Raw genomic sequence first — 21,654 nt, forward strand, 5'->3', positions numbered from 1 at the left:
GGTCTGTGTCCTTGATTGTCTGAGGGAGAGAGCTTAGAACACCAGTTCTTTGACTGGAGGTGGTGCTTGTATTTATGGGTTGCCACTATTGTGAGCCACGGGAATAGGTCAGGAGGAAACAGGGGGCCTTTTCATTGCCGCACTATGCTGTAGTGCAGGCAGGATATGCTGAGGGATGTGGCTGCACAAGGTCCTGCCCTTCAAGTCCATGTCACAGGATTACAAAATGTGTTGGAATTGGGTTCCCTCAGGTGAGAGGGAAATTATTGCCAGGAAAAATGTCATAGAGTGGTTGCTTGGCACTTGTGCTTTCACGTTTTACAGTTTTTTCCACCTCATGCACAAGGAGCTCTCTAGAATTTTGGGAAATCTTAGAGATGGCTGCTTCTGTGGGTCTTTAAGGTCAGAGTGTACTCTATTGCCTATGTTCCCTGAATACTGTTGGGGATCCCCCATGACTCGCTCTTGCCATGGTGCTTTGCCTTCCAGTCACTATGACCCCAGCCTTGCAATGCTCCAAACTTGCAAATGTGTGGCATGGGTAGCCAGTTTTCCACGGCCAAGTTTCATCTCCCCTTTGTCCTGAAGGGACCCACTTTTGGTCATTGCTCTGCCTGGGTTGTTGAGATCTTCCTCCTCACTTTGCCCCTAGGTGCCCCAGGCAACTGCTGAGGTGGGCTAACTCAAGCCAAGGTGCTGTTGCCCCCGTGCAGGAGAAAATGGGAGTTGTGGACACGGAGCTGTGTCCCAGCCAAGATGATTGGAGTCCTGTACTTAGTGTATAAGGGCCTTGGGGGCCAATCCCATAGGCCTCACTTCAGGCTTACTGTGAGTTGGCTCATTGGTGCTAGGCTGGAGTGGCGTGTGTTTGTGATGAAGGCAAGTGCAAAGCGCCAGGTCATGGTTTGTCAGCCAGCACATGGAGAGGGGGAGAAGTCCTGACAATACCTGAGTAACTTAGTTTCCAAGCACCATCTTCCTTTATGATTTCTTTCTTTTTTTGACAGGCAGAGTTAGAAAGTGAGAGAGAGAGAGAGACAGAGAGAAAGGTTTTCCTTCCGTTGGTTCACCCCCTAAATGACCGCTTCAGCTGGCGCGCTGTGCCGATCTGAAGCCAGGAGCCAGGCGCTTCCTCCTGGTCTCCCATGTGCGTGCAGGGCCCAAGTACTTGGGCCATCCTCCACTGCCTTCGTGGGCCACAGCAGAGAGCTGGACTGGAAGAGGAGCAACCAGGACAGAACTGGCACCCCAACTGGGACTAGAATCCGGAGTGCCAGCAATGCAGGCAGAGGATTAACCTAGTGAGCCGTGGCGCCGGCCAACCTTTATGATTTCTTGAGCTAGCCTGGAGTAGAACCCGGCTGATGGAAGGCAAGTTTGGTCAAGAAGCAGTTGTTAGGGCACTAAAAATGGAGCCTTGTGGCACTGGCCCAGGGTTTCTGAAACCTAATCCAGTCATGGCTTATGTCACCTTCATGTATGTCTCCTGAGGTCCAATGCAGTAATTTATCACAGTAGCAGGTCTGGCCATCAGACTTCCTGAATATCTTTGTGTCTGTCTGTGAGGGTGTGTATACATGTGTTTTGCATGCTGTCACAGGAGGCAGCGGATGTCCCATGGGGAGTCCTGGGCCTAGGTCATCACCTTGAAGAGTGTGAATACACGTCTTGCTGATCGAAGGTGCAGAGATCAAAGGGTTTAAATGAGATGCGCGGGAAGGCAGCCCTGGGAGGTTAAATGCCAGCCCAGGCATCCAGGGACCTCAGCTCCACAACACAATGGGGTACAGCCACACACGTTCCCATGTCAAAAGTCACAGGAAGAACCACAGGGAGTCCCACAGGGAGAACTCTTGTGTGCCAGTGGATCCCTGTCCACACATAGGATCCTTGAATGGAAAGGGGGCTAGGGATGAAGACTTTGGGCTTCTGAAAGGGAGCATTGCGCCATGCCTGGCTATGGATTCGGGCCATGATCTGTGCACTGGGTCTCTTGTCTCACATGTGCCCCTGGTCTGTGTGCAATTCTCAGGGGAGTTGAGATCAGTGGCATTTCTTCTGGAATGATGCAAGATGTACCCTTGGTTGAGTACTGGAGGCACTGGAGGGCACTGGAATCCCTGTGTCCAGTAGGAAGCTCCATTTCGCTGGAGGTCTGAGGAAGGTAAGCATTCACAGGACCAGAGGCCCTGCAAAACCCCAAGTATTCTGGAGACCTGAGGGACCTGTGTGCTGGCACTCCACTGATGGCCTGCTGGCCTACACTGCTCTGGCAGATTGCCTGGCCTTCTTTCTCTGAGCCATGGACCTGGTCTCCCCAGGCCCATGAAGGTCTTTGTGGTTGCCAGGCTCTTCCCTAGCCCAGCCACAGTGCTCCCCTCTCAGCATGTGGGCATGTGCTTGGATCGATGATGACTCCTGCAAATACATTCCTTGGAAGCTGAACAAAATGAGTGAGAACCTCATACCGTCGTTCTCATTGTGACTGAGGTCCAGCACGTTGCCCCCAGCCAGGGTCCTACAAGGAGTGGGTCCACGTCCCCAGCCTCTCGTTCCCTCTAGCAGTCAGGTTATCAAGATAGGCAAATCCTGCCACCACACAGGCAAACGGAGCCAGTCCTCCGAGGCAGTGCCCAGGCCGGGGAGTGCTTGGTGGGATGGGGATATGTGTGGATGTGGTGTTCTTGCAAAGTGCCTATGGTTTGGGATTGTGCTCAACAAACTTGTGCCCACTATGGTGAGAGGCTCAGATCCTGAACACTTTGCCCCTAGGTGCCCCTAGTTGACTACTAATGTGGGCCCTTTCTGGCCAGGGTGGGTTTGACCTGGTGGTGGAGAAAACTCATGATATTCATGAACAGCAGAGCTGTCTCCATACTAAGGTTATTGGAATCTTATACTTGGCCTTTAGGGTCTGGCCTGCTGCGCGTTGCTACTGGGAGTTGACTTGTTGGTGTTAGGCTGGAGTGGCTTGTTTTTGTGATGAAGAGAAGCACAGTGTCATTCACATTGCCATGGTTTGTCCACCAGCATATGATTAGGGGGACAAGGCCTGATAGTACCTGAGTTCCTTAGTTGCCAAGCACAGTGTTCCTTTGAGATTTCCTGTGTGCTAGGCTGGTGTAGGTCCCTGGTGACAGAAGGAAAGCTCCATCAGGAAGCAGTCTTTAAGTTAATAGTGGATGGAGCCTTTGTGGCCCTGTCCCAGGGTTCTTAATCCTGATCTAGTCTTGGCCCATGTCACTTTCATGTGTGTCCCCTGAAGACGAACACAGTGAGTTTCCGGGGTAGCAGTTCTGGCTGGCAGACTTCCTGACATCTTTTTTCTGTCTGGGTGGATGTGTCCACATGTGCTTTGCATGCTGTCTCAGGATGCAGTGGGTGTTCCATGGGGAGTCTATGGCCTCTGTCATTACCTCCAAGGTTGTCCACACGTGTTGTGCTGAAGGAAAGTCCTGACCCTGAGCATCAGTAGTCAAGGGATTTGAATGAGATGCCCCGGAAGGCGGCTCAGGGAGGTTAAATGCTGGTCCAGGGTTCCAGGGACCTCACATTCACAACACAATGGGGTACAACCACACTCATTTCCCTACTTGAAAGTCATGTGGAAAACCACACGGATTCCCAACCAGAGAAGCCTTTTGTGCCAGTGTATCCCTCTTCACACATAAGATCCTTGAATGGGAATGAGGCTGGGGATGAAGACATAAGGCAGGTGAAAAGGGAGCATGTGCCATGGCTGCTATGAATGCAAGCCTTAATCTGCACTGAGTTCATTGTCTCACTTATGCCCCTGGTCTGTGTGCACTTCTCAGGGTCAGTGTCGTGTCTTCAGGGGTGATGCAAGATGTACACTTTGGTGAGGACTGGAGTCACTGGAAGGTGCAGGAATCCCTGTGGCCTATGGTGGGCTCCAGTTCGCTGGAGCTCTGAGGTTAGTAAGCGTTCCCAGGTCCCAGTGCCCCATATCACCCCAAGCATTCAGGATGCCTGAATGACCTGTGTGCTGGGTGGCCACTGATGACCTGCTGGGCTGCACTGCTATGGTGGATTGCCTGGCCTTCTTTCTCTGAGCCATGGACCTGGTCTCCCCAGGCCCCTGATGAGAGCTAGGCTCTCCCCTTGCCCGGCCACAGTGCTCCCCTCCCAGCACATGGGCATGTGCTTGGATTGATGATGACTCCTGCAGATACATTCTTTGGAAGTTGAACAAAATGAGTGAAAACCCCATACCATCATTCTCTTCATTACTGAGGTCCAGCATGCTTCCCCCTGTAGGAACATTAGGGATATTATCCCATGTCTTTTCCCTCACACTCCTTCCAGCCCTCAGGGTATCACTAAAGGCAAATCCTCCCCACCACACAGGTGAACAGACCTGTCCAAGGGCTCTGCCCAGGCCAGTGAGTGCTCGTTGGGATGGTGATACGTGTGTGTGGTGTCCTGGCAAGGAGCCATAGGTTGGTATTTTTGGTTAGGATGCAGGTTAGGGTCTTGCGGTGTGCAGGCCGTGAGCCTATCAATGAATTAGTGACTTTTGTGGACCTGTTCACCAAACCTATGTCCCATGCAACATGCGTCCCAGATCATTGGGACTGTGTTCTTGATCCCTTGAGGAGTAAAACATGGAGTGCAAGTACCCTGACTTAAGGTTGCACTTGTATCTATAGGCTGACAATTGTTGTGACCCATGGTGTAGGGCATAGTGAAACAGGGGGCCTTCTCGTATCCGGATTCCACCCTATGGTATAGTGCAGGAAGGATACACTGAGGGGCCTGGCCATATGAGGGCCTGCCCTTCCTCATGCTGCATCACGGGATTTAACCTGTGTTTGATGGAGGCTCTCAGGCTGAGACGTATGGTCTTTCCAGGAAAAACAGCATACTATGGTTGAGTGCAGACTCACAGATGTGCGTTTTCCAGCTGCAGCACAAGGAGCTCTCTGGAGTTTCTGGGAACCATGGAAGTGGTGCTTTCTGTGTGGGTTTAGGATCAGAGTGTGCTCTGGTGCCTGTGTTCCCTGACCACTATTGGAGAGCTAGGTCTTTGCACTGTGGGACTCAGTGCAGTTGTATGTCCTGGGGTGTGCAGGCCCCTATGGACCTGCTCACTGAACCGAAATCCTGGGGATCACATACTAGATTCCTTGAGGAGGAGAGCATAGGACGCCAGTGCTCAGGGTACAAGTGGTGCTTGTATCTGTGGGTGGCCAGTGGTTGAAACAACAGTGTAGGAAGGGAAGAAACAGGGAACCTTATTGTGGCTGGATTTCATCCTATGCTGTAGTGCAGACAGGATCCTCTGGGGGAGCGTGGTCATAAAAGGAGTTGCCCAACCAAAGCCCAAATCATAAGACTTCAGTGTGTGTTGGATTTCAGGCTCTTGGGCTTGAGGGGAAAGTGTTGTTGGGCAAAATGGCATACCATTGTTGAGTGAACACTCATGGATATGCATTTTCCACATCTTTATCAGCTCCAGCACAAGGAGCTCTCTGGAGTTTCAGAGAACCTTGGGGATGGCGCTTTCTGTGGGGACTTTACAGCCATAGTGTGCTCTGTTGTCTACATTCCCTGACCACTGTTGGAGAGCCCCCATGAGTGGCTCTTGCCATTATCCTTTGCCCTCCATGGCACTAGGAGCCTGACCTCCCCATGCTTCCAAACTTGCAAATACATGGCATAGATTGCCAGTGTGCCTTGTGGTCAAGTTTCAACATTACTTTGTCCTGCATGCACCCTTTTTGATCATCTCACTGCCGGGATTGTGGAGATCTTCTTTGTTACTTTGGCCCTACATTTCCCATGTTGACTGCCAAGTATATCATCTTGGGCCAGCCTGTGCTTGCCCTGGCACAGGAGAAATTTCAAGGTGGTCATGTTGAGCAGATCCGCGTCCCAACCAAAGTGATTACAGTCTTGTACGTGGTATATAAAGGCCTTGGAGGCCAAGCCTACTGGGCCCTACTGCTAAGCAATGTGAGTTGGTTCACTGGTTCTGGGTTAGAGTGGCTTGTACCTGTGGCATTGGCAATCATAGTGTCATGGTTTATCGGCTGGCACATGGTTAGGTTCCATATTTGCCAAAGACCAAGTTACTGGGGGTTACTGTGTGCCAGCCCAGCGTGGGGCCTCAGTGACAGCAATTAATCTTGGTCAGGAAGCAGTCATTTGGGCACAAAGAGGATGAGTCTTTTTAGCCCTAGCCCAGGGTGACCAAAACCTATCTCCAGGCTTGGCTCCTGTCCTTTCCATGTGTGTGGCCTGATGTTTGAAGGCAGTGTACTTGATGGGGTAGCAGGACCAGGGGGAAGACCTCCTGACTGCATCACTGGCCCTTTGAGAAACAGCATTTCCACACATGCCTTGCATGCTGTCAAGGGAGGCAACTACTGTTCCATGGGGAGCCCTTGGGCTTTGTCATCACCCAGAAGGGTGTCAAATGTGTCCTGCTGAAGGAAGGTTCTGAGCCTTGGCAATGGGGGCTTAAGGGGTGAGAATGAGAGGTGCCCAGGATGGCAGCCCTGGGAGGTCAGATGCCAGCCCAGGTGGCCAGGGGCCTTACCCTCACAACACAAAGGGGTACACCCACAGGCTTTCCCAAGCAGAAATCCTGGAAAAATACCCAGAGTCCCACCCAAAGAATCCTTGTGTGCCAGTGGTCCCCTCTTCACATGTACAGTCTGTGACTGTTAACCATGTAGGGCAGACATAGGGCATGTGAGAGGGAGCATGGTGCCGTGGCTAGTACGGACAGTGGTGGTGACTTGTGTAGCAGGTTCATCATCTCATGTTCATCCCTGGTCTGTGTGCAGTTCTCAGGGGGATTTGTAGCCTACAGTGTGGATCCAGCGAAGACACAAGATCTACACTTCTCCTGAGGACTAGAAGCACTCGGAAGTGGTGGAATCCCTATGGCCTGTAGAGGGCTCCATGTCTCTGGAGCTATGAGGACGGTAAGCATTCCAGGCCCAGAAGCCCTACACTACCCCAATCATTCTGGAGACCTGAAAGGCCTATATGCTGGCCCACCACTGATAGCCTGCTGGGCTGCACTGTGCTCACTGGCTCCCCCCCCCCCCCCCCCCCCCGCCAAGCATGTGGACAAGTGCTTGGGCTGATGATGACTCCTGCAAATACATTCCTTCATAGCTGAACAAAATGAGTGAAAACCCTATACTGTCTTTCTCATCACGACTAAGGTCCAGCATGTTGTCCCCAGCTAGGGATGTTAGGGGTATGGGTCCACGTCCCCTGCCTCATGTTCCATCCAGCAGTCAGAATATCAATAAAAGCAAATCCTGCCACCACATAGGCAAATGGAACTGTCCTCCAAGGACTCTGCCCAGGCAGGGGAGTGCTCCATGGGATGGTGATATATGTGGATGTGATGTCCTTATAAGGAGCCATAGGTCTTGGCATTGTAGTAGAGGGTGCAAGTGGGTGTCCTTCAGTGTGCAGGCCATGTGCTTTGCAATGGTTGGCCCCTGTGGATCTGATCACTGAACCTGTGCCCAATGTGGCCTGAGGCCCAGATCCTTGGGACTGTGTCCTTATTTCCCTGAGGAGGAAATTTTAGAATGCCAGTGACCAGACTTGAGGTGGTGCTTGTATCTTTGGGCTGCCAATATTTGTGAGCCAACAGGAAACGGGGCTTTTTGTGGCCAGATTCCACCCTATGCTGTAATGCAGATAGAATATGCTGAGGGACATGGCCATACAAGGACCTGCCCTTATCATGGAATAGCAACATGTGTTGATTTGGGAGTCCTCAGACTCGGAGGTAAAATCTTGCCAGGAAACGTGGATGAGTGGTTACTCATGGTACTCATAGATGTGCATTTTCTGCATCTTTTACAGCTCTAACACAAGGAGCTCTCTGGAGTTTCAGGGAACCTTTGAATGGCACTTTCTATGAGGCTTTAAGGTCAGAATGTGCTCTACTGCCCATGTGCCCATGACCTGTGCACCAGAATCTGTCTCACATGTGCCCCTGGTCTGTGTGCATTTCTCAGGGGGAGTCGAGGCTGGCAATATATCTTCTGGGATGAAGTAAGATGTACGCTTCTCTTGAGGACCAGAGGCACTGGAGGGCGCTGGAATCCCTGTGGCCTGTGGTGGGCTCTATTTCTTGGATTTCTGAGGATGGTAAGCATTCCCATGCCATAGGCCCTGCAGCACCCCAAGCATTCTCAAGAACTGAAAGACCTATATGCTGGCCCTCCACTGATGGCCTGCTGGCCTGCACTGCTCTGGCAGATTGCCTTGCCTTCTTTCTCTGAGCCATGGACCTGGTCTCCCCAGGCCCATGAAGGTCTTTGTGGTCGCCAGGCTCTTCCCTAGCCCTGCCACAGTGCTCCCCTCCCAGCATGTGGGCATGTGCTTGGATCGATGATGACTCCCACAAATACATTCCTTGGAAGCTGAACAAAATGAGTGAGAACCTCATACCGTCGTTCTCATCGTGACTGAGGTCCAGCACGTTGCCCCCAGCCAGGGTCCTACGAGGAGTGGGCCCACATCCCCAGCTTCTCGTTCCCTCTAGCAGTCAGGTTATCAAGATAGGCAAATCCTGCCACCACACAGGCAAACGGAGCCAGTCCTCCGAGGCAGTGCCCAGGCCGGGGAGTGCTTGGTGAGACAGTCATATATGAGCATGTGTGGCATCCTTGCAAGGAGCTATAGGTCTTGGCATTGTGGGAGAGAGTGCAGGTGGATGTCCTGCGGTGTGCAGGTAGTGGGCTTGACAATGGATGACCTCTGTGGAGCTGTTCATCAAGCCTTTGCCCCATGCCGCCTGATACCAGGATCCCTAGGACTTTGTCCTTGATTCCCTAAGGAGGAGAGCAAAGAATGCAAGTGCCCAGACTTGAGGTGGTGCTTGTATCTGTCTTTTGCCAATGGTTCTGAGACAGCAGTGTAGGGCAAGTGGAAACAGGGGCCTTGGTGTGGCCAGATTCCACTCTACGCTGTAGTGTAGGCAGGATGCACTGAGGTGTGTGGCCATGCAAGGGCCTGCCCTTCCACATCCCACATCACAGTTTTGTAACCTGTTTTGGATTTGGGGCCCCTCAAGCTCAGAGGGAAAATCTTGCCAGGAAAAATGGCATACCATGGTTTTTGGACACTCATGAGTATGTGTTTTCCACATCTTTTCCAGCTCCAGCATAAGCAGCTATGTTGTAGTTCAGGCAGCATACACTGAGGGTCCTGGCCATACAAAAGGCCTGCCCCTCCTGTTCCCATGACATGGGACTGCAGCATTTGTTGGATTTGTGGTTCCTCTGGCTGAGAGGGAAATAGTTGCTGGGTAAATGGCATGCCATTGTTGAGTGTGCACTCTTGATTTTGATTTTGCCTGTCTTCTCCAACTCTGGCCTACGGAGTTCCCTGGAATTTTGGGGAACCTTGCAGATTGCACTTCCACCCTGCCAGTAAGGGTAGAGTGTGCCAAACTGCCCGTGTTCCCTGACCACTGCTGAGAACCCCCTTAACTGGCTCTTTCTGTGTTTCTAGAAGCCCATCATCCCTGTGCTTCCAAACTTGGAAACATGTGACCTGGGTAGCCATTGTATTTTGTGGCCAGGCTTCCTAACCTCTTTGTCCTGCATGGGCCCTCTTTTGGTCATCCCCCTGCCTGGGTTGTTGAGATCTTCCAGCTGAATTTGGCCCTAGGTGACTGCCAAGGTTTACCATCTTGTGATAGCATGCACTTGCCCCAGCACAGGAGAAAACTCATTGTGGTCTTCATTTGTTTGTTAGAGTTCTGTACTTGTTTTATAAGGGCCTTGGGAGCCAGGACTCAGGTAGTCCCCTAGGCTTTATTGCTTGGCTTGTGGGAGTTGACTCACTGGTGCCTGGCTGGAATGGCACATGGGCAGGACAAAGGCAAGTGCAATGGAGTGGTGTGCTGGCCGTCACCAGGTGGACAAGACCTGACACTAGCGTGTTCCATAGTTGCTACATACCTTCTTCCTTCAGGGGTTCTTGTGTGCCAGGCTGGCATGGGGTTATGGGGATGGAAGGAAAGCTCAGTCAGGAAGCAGTCATTTGGGCACTAGGGGGTGGAGTCTTTGTGGCCCTCTTCCAGGGTTTCTGAATCCTGCCTCCATGTTTGGCCCATGTCCCTTCCATGTGTGTGGCCTGATGGTTGAAGGCAGTGTGCTTTCCTGGGTAGCAGGAATAGAGGGCAGACCACCTGACTGTGTCTTTTTCCCTGTGAGGGAGGACATGTCTGCACGTTCCTTTCATGCTGTTACAGGAGGCAGTGGCTGTTTGACTGGGGGTCTGTGGCCTCTGTCATCACCCAAAAGGGTGTGCGTGTGTCTTTCTGATGGAAAGTCCTGACCCTAGGCAGTGGAAGTTCAAAGGCTGAGAAAGAGAGGTACCTGAGATAACAGCCCTGGGAGGTCAGATGCCAGCCCAGATAGCCAGAGGCCTTACCCTCATGACACAAAGGGGTTAACCCACTTACCTTTTGAAGTAGAAAGCCATATGGCAAACCACATGGAGTCCCACCTGTATAAGTCATATGTGCCAGTGGTCCCCTCTTCACACATGTGATCCACAATGGGGAACCAGACTGGGATGCAGATGTAGGGCATGTGAAAGGGAGCATTGCACCATGGCTGGATATGGACTCAGGCTTTGAGCTGTGTAGCAGGTTCATTGTCACATGTGTGCCCCTGATCTGTGTGCACTTCTCAGGGGAGTTGCGGCTGGCAACATGGCTTCTGCGGAGGCACAAACTGTACACTTTTCCTGAAGAACAGAGGCACTTGGGGGCCCTGGAATTCCTGTGTCCTGCAGTGGACTCCATGTCGCTGGAACTCTGAGGATGGTAAGCATTCCCAGGCTCAGAGGCCCTGCAGCACCCCAAGCATTCTCAAGAACTGAAAGACCTATGTGCTGGCTGGCCATTGATAGCCTGCTGGGCTGCACTGCTATGGTGGATTACCTAGACTTCTTTCTCTAAGCTGTGGACCTGGACTCTCCAGGCCACTGAAGGTCTTTGATGTCACCAGCTCTCCCCTTGCCTGGCCACAGTGCTTCCCTCCTAGCACATGGGCATGTGCTTGGATCAATGGTGACTCCTGCAAATACCTCCCTTGGAAGCTGAACAAAATGAATGAAAACCCCATACCGTCATTCTCATCATGACTGAGGTCTGGCTTGTTTCCCTTAGCAGGGACCTTAGAGATGTGGGCTCACATCCCCTGCCTCAAATTTCCTCCATCATTAAAGGTATCAACAAAGACAAATTTTGCCACCATACAGGCTAATGGAACCTGTTCTCCATGGGCTATGCCCCAACAGGGGAATGTTTGGTGAAATAGCAATGTTTGTGGGTGTGGTGTCCTTGCAAGAGAGCATGGGTTTGGTGTTGTAGGAGAGGATGCAGGTGGGTGTCTAGGTTGTGCAGTCCATGGACCTGGCAATGGGAGGCCCCTGTGGACCTCCTGACAGACCTTGCACCCTGTGTGGCCACATCTTGGAATCCTTGAAGAAAGCTTAGGACACCAGTGCCCAGACTTGAGGTGGTGCTTGTATCACCAGTCAGGAGAGCATCAAAGGCAAATCTGGCCACCACACATGCATACAGAACCTATCCTCCATGGGCTTTGTCCATGGGATGGTAATGTGTGTGGGAGTGTTCACTTGCAAGTGGGCTTAGGTGTTAGCTTGGTGAGAGAGGGTGCGAGGGTGCAAGTGTTTGTCCTGGGGTATACACGCTGTTTACCTGGCAATAGGTGGCCCCTACAGACCTGCTGACCAAACCTGAGCCCTGTGTGGCCTGAGGTCAAGAGCCCTGGAAGCATGGGTCATGGAATTGCAGCATGTGTTGGTTTTTGTGGTTCTTATGCTCAGAGGGAAAAAGTTGCAGGGCAAAATTGGGTACTGTGGTTTAGTAGATACAGGTGTACGTTTCCCTTGTCTTCTCCAGTTCCAGCAACCAGAGCTCCCTGGAATAGTGGGGAACCTGTGGATGGCACTTCCTGTGGGACTTTAAGGTCAGAACATGCTCTACTGCCCGTGTGCCCTGACCATTGTTGGTGAGCCCTCATGACTGGCTCTTGCCATGGTCTTCGATCTCCTTGGTGCTTGGAGCCTGACCTCTCCATGCTTCCAAGCTTGCAAATATGTGGCATAGGTAGCCAGTGTGTGTCAAAGCCAGGCTTCTTTACTGCTTTGTCCTGCAGACGCCCTCTTTTGGTCATCCCACTGCCTGGGTCATTGAGATCTTCCTGCTCACTTTGGCCCAAGTGCCCCTAGGTGACTGCCAAGGTGACCATCTCTGGACAACGTATGCTTGTCCCAGTGTAGGTGAAAACTTACAGTGGTTGTCATCAGCAGAACTGTGTCCCACACAAGGCGATTGAACTCCTTTACTTGATTTGTAAGGACCTGGGGGGCCATATCTGCGGTGGCCTCTTGGCCTTGCTGCTGGGTGTCTGCAAGTTGGCTCACTATTGTCAGGCCAGAGTGGTGTGTGTGCATGAAGAAGGCAAATGCAATGGCTTGCTGTGTGTCACCTGGCACACAGTTAGGTAGACAAAGCCTGATACTGAGTACCATAGTTGCCAAGCATTGTGTTCCTTCAGGGGTTCTTCTGTGCCAGGCTGGCATGGGGCCTTGGGGATGGAAGGAAAGCTCAATCGGGAAGTAGTCATTTGGGAACTGGGGGGTGGAGCCTTTGTGGCTCTCTTCCAGAGTTTCTGAATTCTGCCTCCATGTTTGGCCCATGTCTCTTCCATGTGTGTGGCCTGATGGTCAAAGGCAGTGCTCTTGATGGGCTAGTGGGACTAGAGGTCAAACCTCCTGACTATGTCATTGTCTCTGTGAAGAAGGGCTTGTCCACACATGCCTTGCATGCTGTCACTTGAAGCAGTTGCTGTTCTACTTGGAGTCTGTTGCCTCTGTTATCACATGAAAGAGTTTTCTGTGTGCATCCTGCTGATAGAAGAGCTTGACCCTTGGCAGCAGATGTTCAAGTTGTCAAAATTGGAAGTTTCTAGGAAGCAAGCCCTTGGATGTCCAGATGATTGGGCAGGTGACCATAGGTGTGACCCAACCAGAATCTCCTCTTGAAAACCTCACACATATGCAGTCATAGGGTGCCAGTGTTTGATCCTCCCATTCAAAGGAATAGACCCATACACCTTCTCAAGCAGATACTGAGTTGGACAACCACTTACAGGTTTTTTTAAATTTATTTAACAGATAGAGTTAGACAGTGAGAGAGAGAGAGAGAAAGGTCTTCCTTCTGTTGGTTCACCCACCAAATGGCTGCCACAGCCGGTGCTACACCGATCTGAAGCCAGGAGCCAGGTGCTTCCTCCTGGTCTCCCATGCGGATGCAGGGGTCCAAGTACTTGGGCCATCCTCTACTGCCCTCCCGGGCCACAGCAGAGAGCTGGTCTGGAAGAGGAGCAACCGGGACTAGAACCCGGCACCCATATGGGATGCCGGTGCTGCCGGCAGAGGATCAACCAAGTGAGCCACAGCGCTGGCCCCACCTAGAGTTTTATGTATTGAAATTTTGTGTTCTAGTAGTCTTCCCTCACAAACACAATTTCCATTTGCAAATGATGTCAGGGATGTAGACTTCAGGCACGAGAATTGGAGGATGATACCATATCTTGCAATGGCATGTGGGCTTAGCTTGTATACCTTGTTCATTTTCTTAAACTTGCCTCTGATCTGTGTGCTTTTCTCAGATGGCATTGTGGACAGTGGCTTAGTTCTGCAGATACACAAGATGTATGCTTCTCCTGAAGATCAGAGGCATTCTGAGGTGCTGGAATACTTGTTGCCTGCAGCAGACCAGAAGTCGCTGGAGCTTGATGACAGTAAGCATGCCCCAGACCAGCAGCCCTACACTGCCCAAAGAATTTTGAAGACCTACAAAGACCTGTGTGTGTGCCGGCCTCTAATGCTAGAGTAGATTGCCTAGCTTTTCTCTGGGCCATGGCCCTGGATTCTCCTAGCTTGAAGGTCTTTGATGTCACCAACCTGTGGTGCTCCCCTCCCAGCACGTGGGTATGTGTTTGGGTTGATGATGACTCCTGCAAATACAATCCTTGGAAGCCGAACAAAATGAGTGAAAACCCCATACAGTCATTCTCATCGTGACTGAGGTCCAGCAAGTGTCCTCCAGCATTAACTGGAGGGTTTAGTTCTCACGTTCTCCACTGTATGTTTCCTTCACCAGCCACAGTTCCTCATGTCTATATGTGTGATTTTTCTCTGTGCATTCCATTAACTGAGGTTTATAATGTTTTCTGGAATGATATTCTATTAAAATCCCATGCAGAATGCTACCTTGATTTTTCAAGGAAACCAAAGTTATTCTCTTTTTTGCCTGTGTGGTTAGGTTTTAGTTGTGGAACCCTGTTTTTTTTTTCACCCTTTTTGGCTTGACTACATGAAATGTTCCCCCTTGTGATTCTTTGGTATATGTTGTCAAGATTTTTGTTCTCATTCCATCATACTTTAAGAAGTTTCCAACCATGTTCCTCTAAAGTTCTGATTGCTGTTCTTTTTGTTGAAATCTGGTATCCCTTATTCCTCTATTCCAATCTTCTTCCTACATGCACTTTTCCCTAAGAAGAGGTACATTCCATTGCCTAATTAATTCATTTAGTCTTCAGTGACATTTGATTTCTCTCATGGGGGTATTACGTTTTCTGTGTTTCCTTGTTGTCATCTGGTGATGGAACAGTTAGATCTCCCATCTCCATAAATATTAACTTTCCTTTTTCATGGAGTTATTTAATTTTTATCTTTCTTTTCCTTGTGTTGAAATATTTTCTTTTCTTTTGGTGTGGCATTTAGTCTTGATGTACCAAGGAGGAGATAAAACATATGTTGTTATTAAATTGTCTTAAGATAAGTCACAGTATGTTGTGGTTGTGATCATTGAAGCCATCTTATACCTTGTATGCATGTCATGATGCAGATGTTCTGGGTTGGCCTGCATCCAGTAGTAGTGTTTTCTGTTTTGTGTGATTGGCCTTTTGTGTGATTGACCCTTTCTTCTGATTCTTTGCAGGAAATTTTTTGGATTTGAGAAAATTACAGTTGGTAGTGTACTTCTCTGTTACCAATGGGTATTAGGTTGATCAGTCCATTTTTGAAAGCTACCTAGACCCTGCTGGTGTCTTCTTGGGTTATTAAGTGCAGGAATCTGAGTTATAAGATGCAAGTGCTTGCCTTGGTGTCCATTGCCAACCTGATGGAGAGCTCTTCTCAAATTAATGCCATTTCCAAGAAATATGGTTAAGAAAAGTAACACTAGTTATTGCATCACTTTGTCTCTTTGGTGACCATTTTCTTCCTTAACAATTGAGGTGATCATGACAGGGCATTCAGAAATAGTATCTCCTCACTGACATCATATGATTTGTGAGGAAATGTGTGTGCACCAAGTACTGTTTTAACAAAAATAGTGACTGTTAGAAAGGAAGTTTCTGGCCTTGTTACAGTATTTCTAGTTGTTACAGTATTTCAGTAGATAAAAGAGATAGTTTTCGTTGAAGAATTTGGGTGTAGCAGTAGGAGGGAAAGTGGTGAGAAGGCGCCTTTTATTTTATGTCAACAGTGAAGTGAGATTGAAAATAGGAATTTAGTTTTGAACTGTTCAGAAATTCCAGTCTGAGTGATAAGAATTCACTGACTTAAAAAAAACATTGAATAATATATTGGTGAGTAAATTTCTCCAGACTTTCTCAGATGTTTCCCTTTCAGGATTTGAACAGTAGGGACATATACATTCTCCAGAATGGCTGCACATGACTAGGTAAACATGCCCATGGTCTGCTTTTCAATAGAAAATGAAGGTTCATGGATTGATATTGACATTTAAATATGTATTTCTTGGAAGATTGAACAAAATGAATGAAAATGTTATGGCATTGTCCTCATTGAACTGAGATCCAGCACTTTGCTTCAGCAGGAAAGAATGTAACAGGGACAATTCTTCATTCTTCTACTTAATAACAACTGATGATTGATTCAGGATTTGTGTTTCCTGCTTGGGTGCAGGACGTTCAGTGAGTCCTTGAAAATATCAGGCCTACTAGGTAGCTTGATTGAGAAGCCTGTCTTTGAGAAACCTATAAGTGGCATAAGTATAGTCTCTAAGAATAAGGGTGGGTACATGTGTCCCAGCAATGCTTATGTGAAAGACTGCATCTATTCCACCAAATTCAACTGTAATTACATCCGTTAAGTTCTTCAGATCTCCAGAGACACAGCTCCCTCTGGTTTTGAACATAGCACAGGGCTAGTCTCTAGGAGTCATTATTGGCATCCTTGGCCCAGCAGACTCATCTAGTGGGTTGTGTCTGTTCAGTCATTTTCAATTTTCATTCACATTTGTTTGGTCCTTTGTTCACTCAATCAATACAGGTCCCTCCACTGATGAGTGAAGAATAGGGCCAGGATCCTCTGGCTCTCTTTGAATGCTGACCAAGGAAGCTGCTATGCCAATGGAGATGGTGTCCACTCTTGGAGCATCCAACATTAGAAGAGGTGACACTCATTTGGAATCCATTAAGCAAAGTCAGGAAGGGCAGCACAACTTGTAGGTTGACCTTGTAATGATGTCCCAGTCAGGTGGCCTTTGATGACTGGAAAGAAAGAATTCAGTGCATTATCTAAGTTCATGCCCTGGGCTTATATATTATGTGTGATGTTGCATGGAGGCTTTGTTGTTTTTCCTCCCTAGACATTATCTGTACATGGAAACTCCATAGTGTATGGGTTTAATTTCCTTAGGGAATTAAAATCTATACAGGTTCCATTATTTCCATCTTTTCTTTTACTTTATACTAGTACCAAAGCACCAGGGTTCTGGGTGGTTCCCCTTTCTGAGTTTTTCCCCTGAGGCCAGAACACTGAAAGATTCTGGTTCTGAAACTGCTGTCAGGCCCAGGGAATAAGGCACTTAGTCATGAATAATAAACCACGTACATTTTACTGGAAGTACAGACTCTCCAAATGTTTCTAGAAGAGACACTTATTGCCATCACATATGATCCACCAGCCTTCAAAAGAACCCACACTGTCCCCATTTTCTCAGCCTACTGGTGCTAGTATTTTGCATTTCTTAGAACAAGTGCTTGTCCATAAGCACTGACAATTAATTGGTGTGGTAATTGCAGTGACCTTGACATATGGGCAGCTTAGGAGCTTTTCCCAATATCACACAGGGTTACACTGGTTGGCAAATAGGAATGTGGGAATTACAGATCTCCTTGATTCTAAGCATAGTGCCACAGTCACTATGGATGACATCTAAAGCAAATTTTCCCATTTACCTCCAATGACCTGTGATGAGAATATTGTTGCATGATTAGAGGGTTGCTATGCCATCCTTGGTCTGATTGTCAAACAGTCTGCATGTGATTCCAGTAGAGTTCAATAGCATCATCAGGATCTTTGTGGGAATCTAAGGGCTGTCCTAATCAGCATTGCAGGCCTTGGATCCTAAGTGAGTGGCTTAGCATCATAGCTTTTTCTTGTTAAACAGAGGCATGATAAATGTCATTGTGCACCCCACAATTTCCATAGTGTCCATATGTCCAGAAACAACTGAGGCACATTTGAGTTACTATATATATAATAGTAATATAATATATAAGTAATATAGTAATATAATAATATAATTACTATAATTAGTAAAATAGTAATATATATTAGTATATATAATAGTAATATAATATATATTACTAAATATATGGTGGTGGTGGGGTGGCGGGTTGGGCATTGGCAGTGTGACATGTGTACATGTGGTCAAGATTGACACTCACCCATGTCTCCTGTGCACTTCCCAGGCATCATTCCTGTGCAGTGAATATTGGTAACCTTAAGGAAGGATGTATATATTCTGAAATTCCCGAAGATACCACTGAAATCCTAGTCGCATACTGCTTTGGTTCATCTGGAGGCTGGTGGATCACCATGATGATGGTAAGCATTTCAAGGATCCACATTTCCAGTGATGAGGAGTATGTGTGGTTCAATGATGATGTTCAAATATGCATTCCTTGGAAAGATAAAGTGAGTGAAACATTTTAAAAATGTTTGTTTATTTGAAAGGCAGAGTTAGAGAGAAGGAGAGACAGAGGGAATGAGACCTTTCATCTGCTGATTCACTCCCCAAATGGCCACAAAGCCAGAGCTAGGCCAGGTCAAAGCCAAGAGTCTAGAACTCCATTTGGATCTCCCAGGTGGGTTACAGGTTTCCAAGCACTTGGGCCATTTTCCACTACTTTCCCAGGCTCATTAGCAGAAACTGGTTCAGAAGTGGAGAAGCTGGAACTCACTCAAACTGGTGCTCATATGAGATGCTGGCATCATAGGTGGTGGTTTAACTCACTGTGCCCCAATACTGACCCCTAAAATGAGTGAAAATTCCATGTTGTTAACCTCATAGAAATGAGGTCCCAGCATATTGTTCCAGCAGGGGGGAAGTAGAGCCTATTGTTCAACTTGGTGCAAATTTTGTTTGGTCAAGGTTTAAATTGTGCTTCTCCTGGAGTACAAGACATTCAGTGGATCCTTGAGAATGCCAGGCTTCCTAGATACCTTGGCTGAATGGTCTCCCTTTGAGATTCATGCAACTGGCACAAATACAGTCTCTAGGAGTCAGGATAGATATATGTGGTTCAGCAAAGCTCATCCCATCTACTGTAGGGGAAAGCCACTTTCAGCCTTGAGTGGTATCTGTTTAATCCCTTTACAGTAAATGAAAACAGGTAACTCTGGTGCTAAAGACAGTACAGGACCCGGCATTGGCAATCTTCTTGCTCTTTTTAGATGTTGCCTGAAGAAAATGTAGTATTTATTGAGATGAATTCTATTCTTGGAGAACTGGTCATCAGGGGGACTGATTTTCATTTGGACTCCTGACAGCTGCCTAGAAAAGGCTGTACAGGTTACTTATATGTTAGCCTTGTATTGATTTCCCAATCAGGAGGCTCATAATGTCCTCTGCATGTGGGAGAGGAAGAGCTCAGTGGGTTCCTTGAGTCCATGCCCTAGATATGTCAGTTTGGTAAAGTTTCCAGAGTAAACTTTGTCTCCAAATCAGTCTTCATTCTAAATGCAACTGTGCCTTTTTTAAAGATTTAATTTTTTTGAAAGTCCGAGTTACAGAGAGAAGGAGAGGCAGAGAGAGAGAGAGGTCTTCCACTTGCTGTTTCACTCCCCAGTTGGCCTCAATGGCCAGAGCTGTGCCTATCCAAAGCCAAGAGCCAGGGGCTTCTTCCAAGTCTTCCACGCAGGTGTAGGGGCCCAAAGACGTGGGCCATCTTGTACTGCTTTCCCAGACAATAGCAGAGAGATGGATTGGAAATGGAGCATCCAGGACTCGAACCGGTGTCCATATGAGATGCTGTCACTGCAGGCAGTGGCTTTACCTGCTATGCCACAACACCAGCCCTGCAACTGTGTATTCATTTATGTACCTGGCTCCATATATCCACAAATAACTAAGGTATATATTGTAGGTTGATAAGAATGGGCATTGTGTCCTGTTTACCTGTTGCCTTGTCTAAAGCCTGCCCATGTTTACCAGACTGTTGCCTGTTGTCATTGCCATGGAAAGAATTCCAGTCTCAATTATGAAAATTTATGTGTTGTTAGATACCTTGATTTTTTTTCTGGATATTGTTGCAGTTGTAAAGAGAAAGGATTAATCTGCCTTGATATTTCCAGAATTTTTTTTATTTTTTATTTATTTATTGTTTATTTTTTAATTTTTTGACAGGCAGAGTGGACAGTGAGAGAGAGAGACAGAGAGAAAGGTCTTCCTTTGTCGTTGGTTCACCCTACAGTGGCCGCTGTGGCCGGCGCACTGCGCTGATCCGAAGCCAGAAGCCAGGTGCTTCCTACTGGTCTCCCATGTGGGTGCAGGGCCCAAACACTTGGGCCATCCTCCACTGCACTCCCGGGCCACAGCAGAGAGCTGGCCTGGAAGAGGGGCAACCGGGACAGAATCTGGCACCCCGACTGGGACTAGAATCCCGTGTGCTGGCGCCACAGACAGAGGATTAGCCTATTGAGTCGTGGCGCCGGCCTTCCAGAATTTTTTTTTTAAAGATTAGTTTATTTATTTGAAAGGCAGAGAGAGAGAGAGAGAGAGAGAGGGAGAGGGAGAGGGAGGGAGAGGGAGGGAGGGGCGCTCTATCTGATGGTTTACTCCCCAAATGGCCGCAATTTGTGATTACTTGCTAAGCACTTTTAGCATGATGTTTAAAATCCTTATTAAATAATGACATTTCATTAATTTTGATATTGTCCTCAGTTGATTGTCTTTTTTCCATCCTATTTGTGGTTTTCCTGGTTTTTGTTTTATAGGTGGTATTTTATTGTATCCTAGAAAATTTCCCTATCAGGTGAGGGGAATCTGAATCTTAAATGATATTTTTAATTAGAAATACACTGTTGTGGATTAATACAAATAGCCTATCCTACTTTCATAGGATGTAGTTATAATGGCAATCTAATTATCAGAGTGATATGGAGTTGTTTTGGTCACTTAGTTTATCTGCTGCTGTTGAACCCGCAATGATCTCCTGTCAGTGCTATTTGTGATGGTGAATGGTTTTCCCTAGACTGGGATTCCTAGTGCCTCTAAGTGTGGGAAGGGATACTAGCTCATGGAAGTGAAAAATGCTTCTAGGTCAGGCAGCACACTCATATTGGCAGTGTCATCCAGCACATGTCATCTAGTCAGTAGCTTCATCAAGTTTGGGAGGAGACCCCTGCAATGTAGGGAACATCAAAGCTATGCAGGCAAAAATGCCTGTATGTAGTGTGGGATCCCTGGACCATTTAAATAAGGAATGTCTGTGTTACACATCCTTCTCTTCTCATCATTGCTTCATTCATGCAGCCCATGTGGTATCATCACAGGTTTTATATGAAAGAGTTACATTTTTTCACCTTGAGAAGTGACAGAATGGAGAGAATAATGAATGCATCTGACATCAAGAAATCCAGAGCCAGTTTGAATGCTCATCCTGGTAATCATTTTGTCCTGACAATCCTGACATTCTTCTTAGGGAATCATAATACCCTAATAATGATGAGACCCTGGTTGTACTAGGCAATAACGGGGCTGGTCATTGACTGAGACTGATCTCCATTTCTGAATAGTGTGGGTCAGTGAGTCTCAAGGTTATAGGAAACTGAGTGCTCAGTATCTGCCACATAGCTCAGATTCAAGGCTCATATTACATATGTGCTTGGATCAATGATGACTCTTAAAAACTGAAACATGTTAGAATATGAACAAAATGAGTGACCAAACCACTTCTGTGATCTGAGGTCCAACACAGGGGCCATCCTAGGAAGACATGTGGAACAAGTACAGTTTCATCAGCAACTGGTTTCCAAAAGGTGTGAGCTATTGGAAAACCAAACCACTCACATATATTAAAGCAAATGAATTAAACAAGCCCATGTACCCAATTGTGGTTTCATGGAAATTTTTGAAGACTTGTTAAATAGCATTTTGCCACACAGATTATCCAATGAATTTCTAATGTGAATTTTTATAACCACATAACTAAGTAGTCCATTAGAAAAATTGTTTTTGCAGATCTGACATTGTGGCACATCAGGTTAAACTGCTGCCTACATGCCAAC

At 47.8% G+C, this 21,654-nt stretch overlaps 7 non-coding genes and 2 pseudogenes across 7 annotated transcripts; all 9 read left to right on the plus strand.

Moving 5' to 3' along the window:
• Positions 1 to 2,402: 2,402 nt before the first annotated feature.
• LOC127484010 (small nucleolar RNA SNORD116) lies at positions 2,403 to 2,494 on the plus strand. The gene has a single exon (XR_007910793.1). It is a non-coding gene; the product is annotated as a small nucleolar RNA SNORD116 (small nucleolar RNA).
• Positions 2,495 to 4,167: 1,673 nt separating this feature from the next.
• LOC127484017 (small nucleolar RNA SNORD116) lies at positions 4,168 to 4,259 on the plus strand. The gene has a single exon (XR_007910800.1). It is a non-coding gene; the product is annotated as a small nucleolar RNA SNORD116 (small nucleolar RNA).
• A 2,852-nt stretch (positions 4,260 to 7,111) lies between these two features.
• Positions 7,112 to 7,203, plus strand: LOC127484019 (small nucleolar RNA SNORD116). Its single transcript, XR_007910802.1, has one exon. It is a non-coding gene; the product is annotated as a small nucleolar RNA SNORD116 (small nucleolar RNA).
• A 1,179-nt stretch (positions 7,204 to 8,382) lies between these two features.
• Positions 8,383 to 8,474, plus strand: LOC127484008 (small nucleolar RNA SNORD116). Its single transcript, XR_007910791.1, has one exon. It is a non-coding gene; the product is annotated as a small nucleolar RNA SNORD116 (small nucleolar RNA).
• A 2,600-nt stretch (positions 8,475 to 11,074) lies between these two features.
• On the plus strand, positions 11,075 to 11,166 carry LOC127484020 (small nucleolar RNA SNORD116). Its single transcript, XR_007910803.1, has one exon. It is a non-coding gene; the product is annotated as a small nucleolar RNA SNORD116 (small nucleolar RNA).
• A 2,881-nt stretch (positions 11,167 to 14,047) lies between these two features.
• LOC127484018 (small nucleolar RNA SNORD116) lies at positions 14,048 to 14,139 on the plus strand. The gene has a single exon (XR_007910801.1). It is a non-coding gene; the product is annotated as a small nucleolar RNA SNORD116 (small nucleolar RNA).
• Positions 14,140 to 15,842: 1,703 nt separating this feature from the next.
• LOC127484021 (small nucleolar RNA SNORD116) lies at positions 15,843 to 15,934 on the plus strand. The gene has a single exon (XR_007910804.1). It is a non-coding gene; the product is annotated as a small nucleolar RNA SNORD116 (small nucleolar RNA).
• A 2,082-nt stretch (positions 15,935 to 18,016) lies between these two features.
• On the plus strand, positions 18,017 to 18,101 carry LOC127484022 (small nucleolar RNA SNORD116; annotated as a pseudogene).
• A 3,152-nt stretch (positions 18,102 to 21,253) lies between these two features.
• On the plus strand, positions 21,254 to 21,337 carry LOC127484023 (small nucleolar RNA SNORD116; annotated as a pseudogene).
• Positions 21,338 to 21,654: the final 317 nt, after the last annotated feature.

This window comes from Oryctolagus cuniculus, chromosome 12, assembly GCF_964237555.1.
Source record: "Oryctolagus cuniculus chromosome 12, mOryCun1.1, whole genome shotgun sequence".
Classification (NCBI taxonomy): domain Eukaryota; kingdom Metazoa; phylum Chordata; class Mammalia; order Lagomorpha; family Leporidae; genus Oryctolagus; species Oryctolagus cuniculus.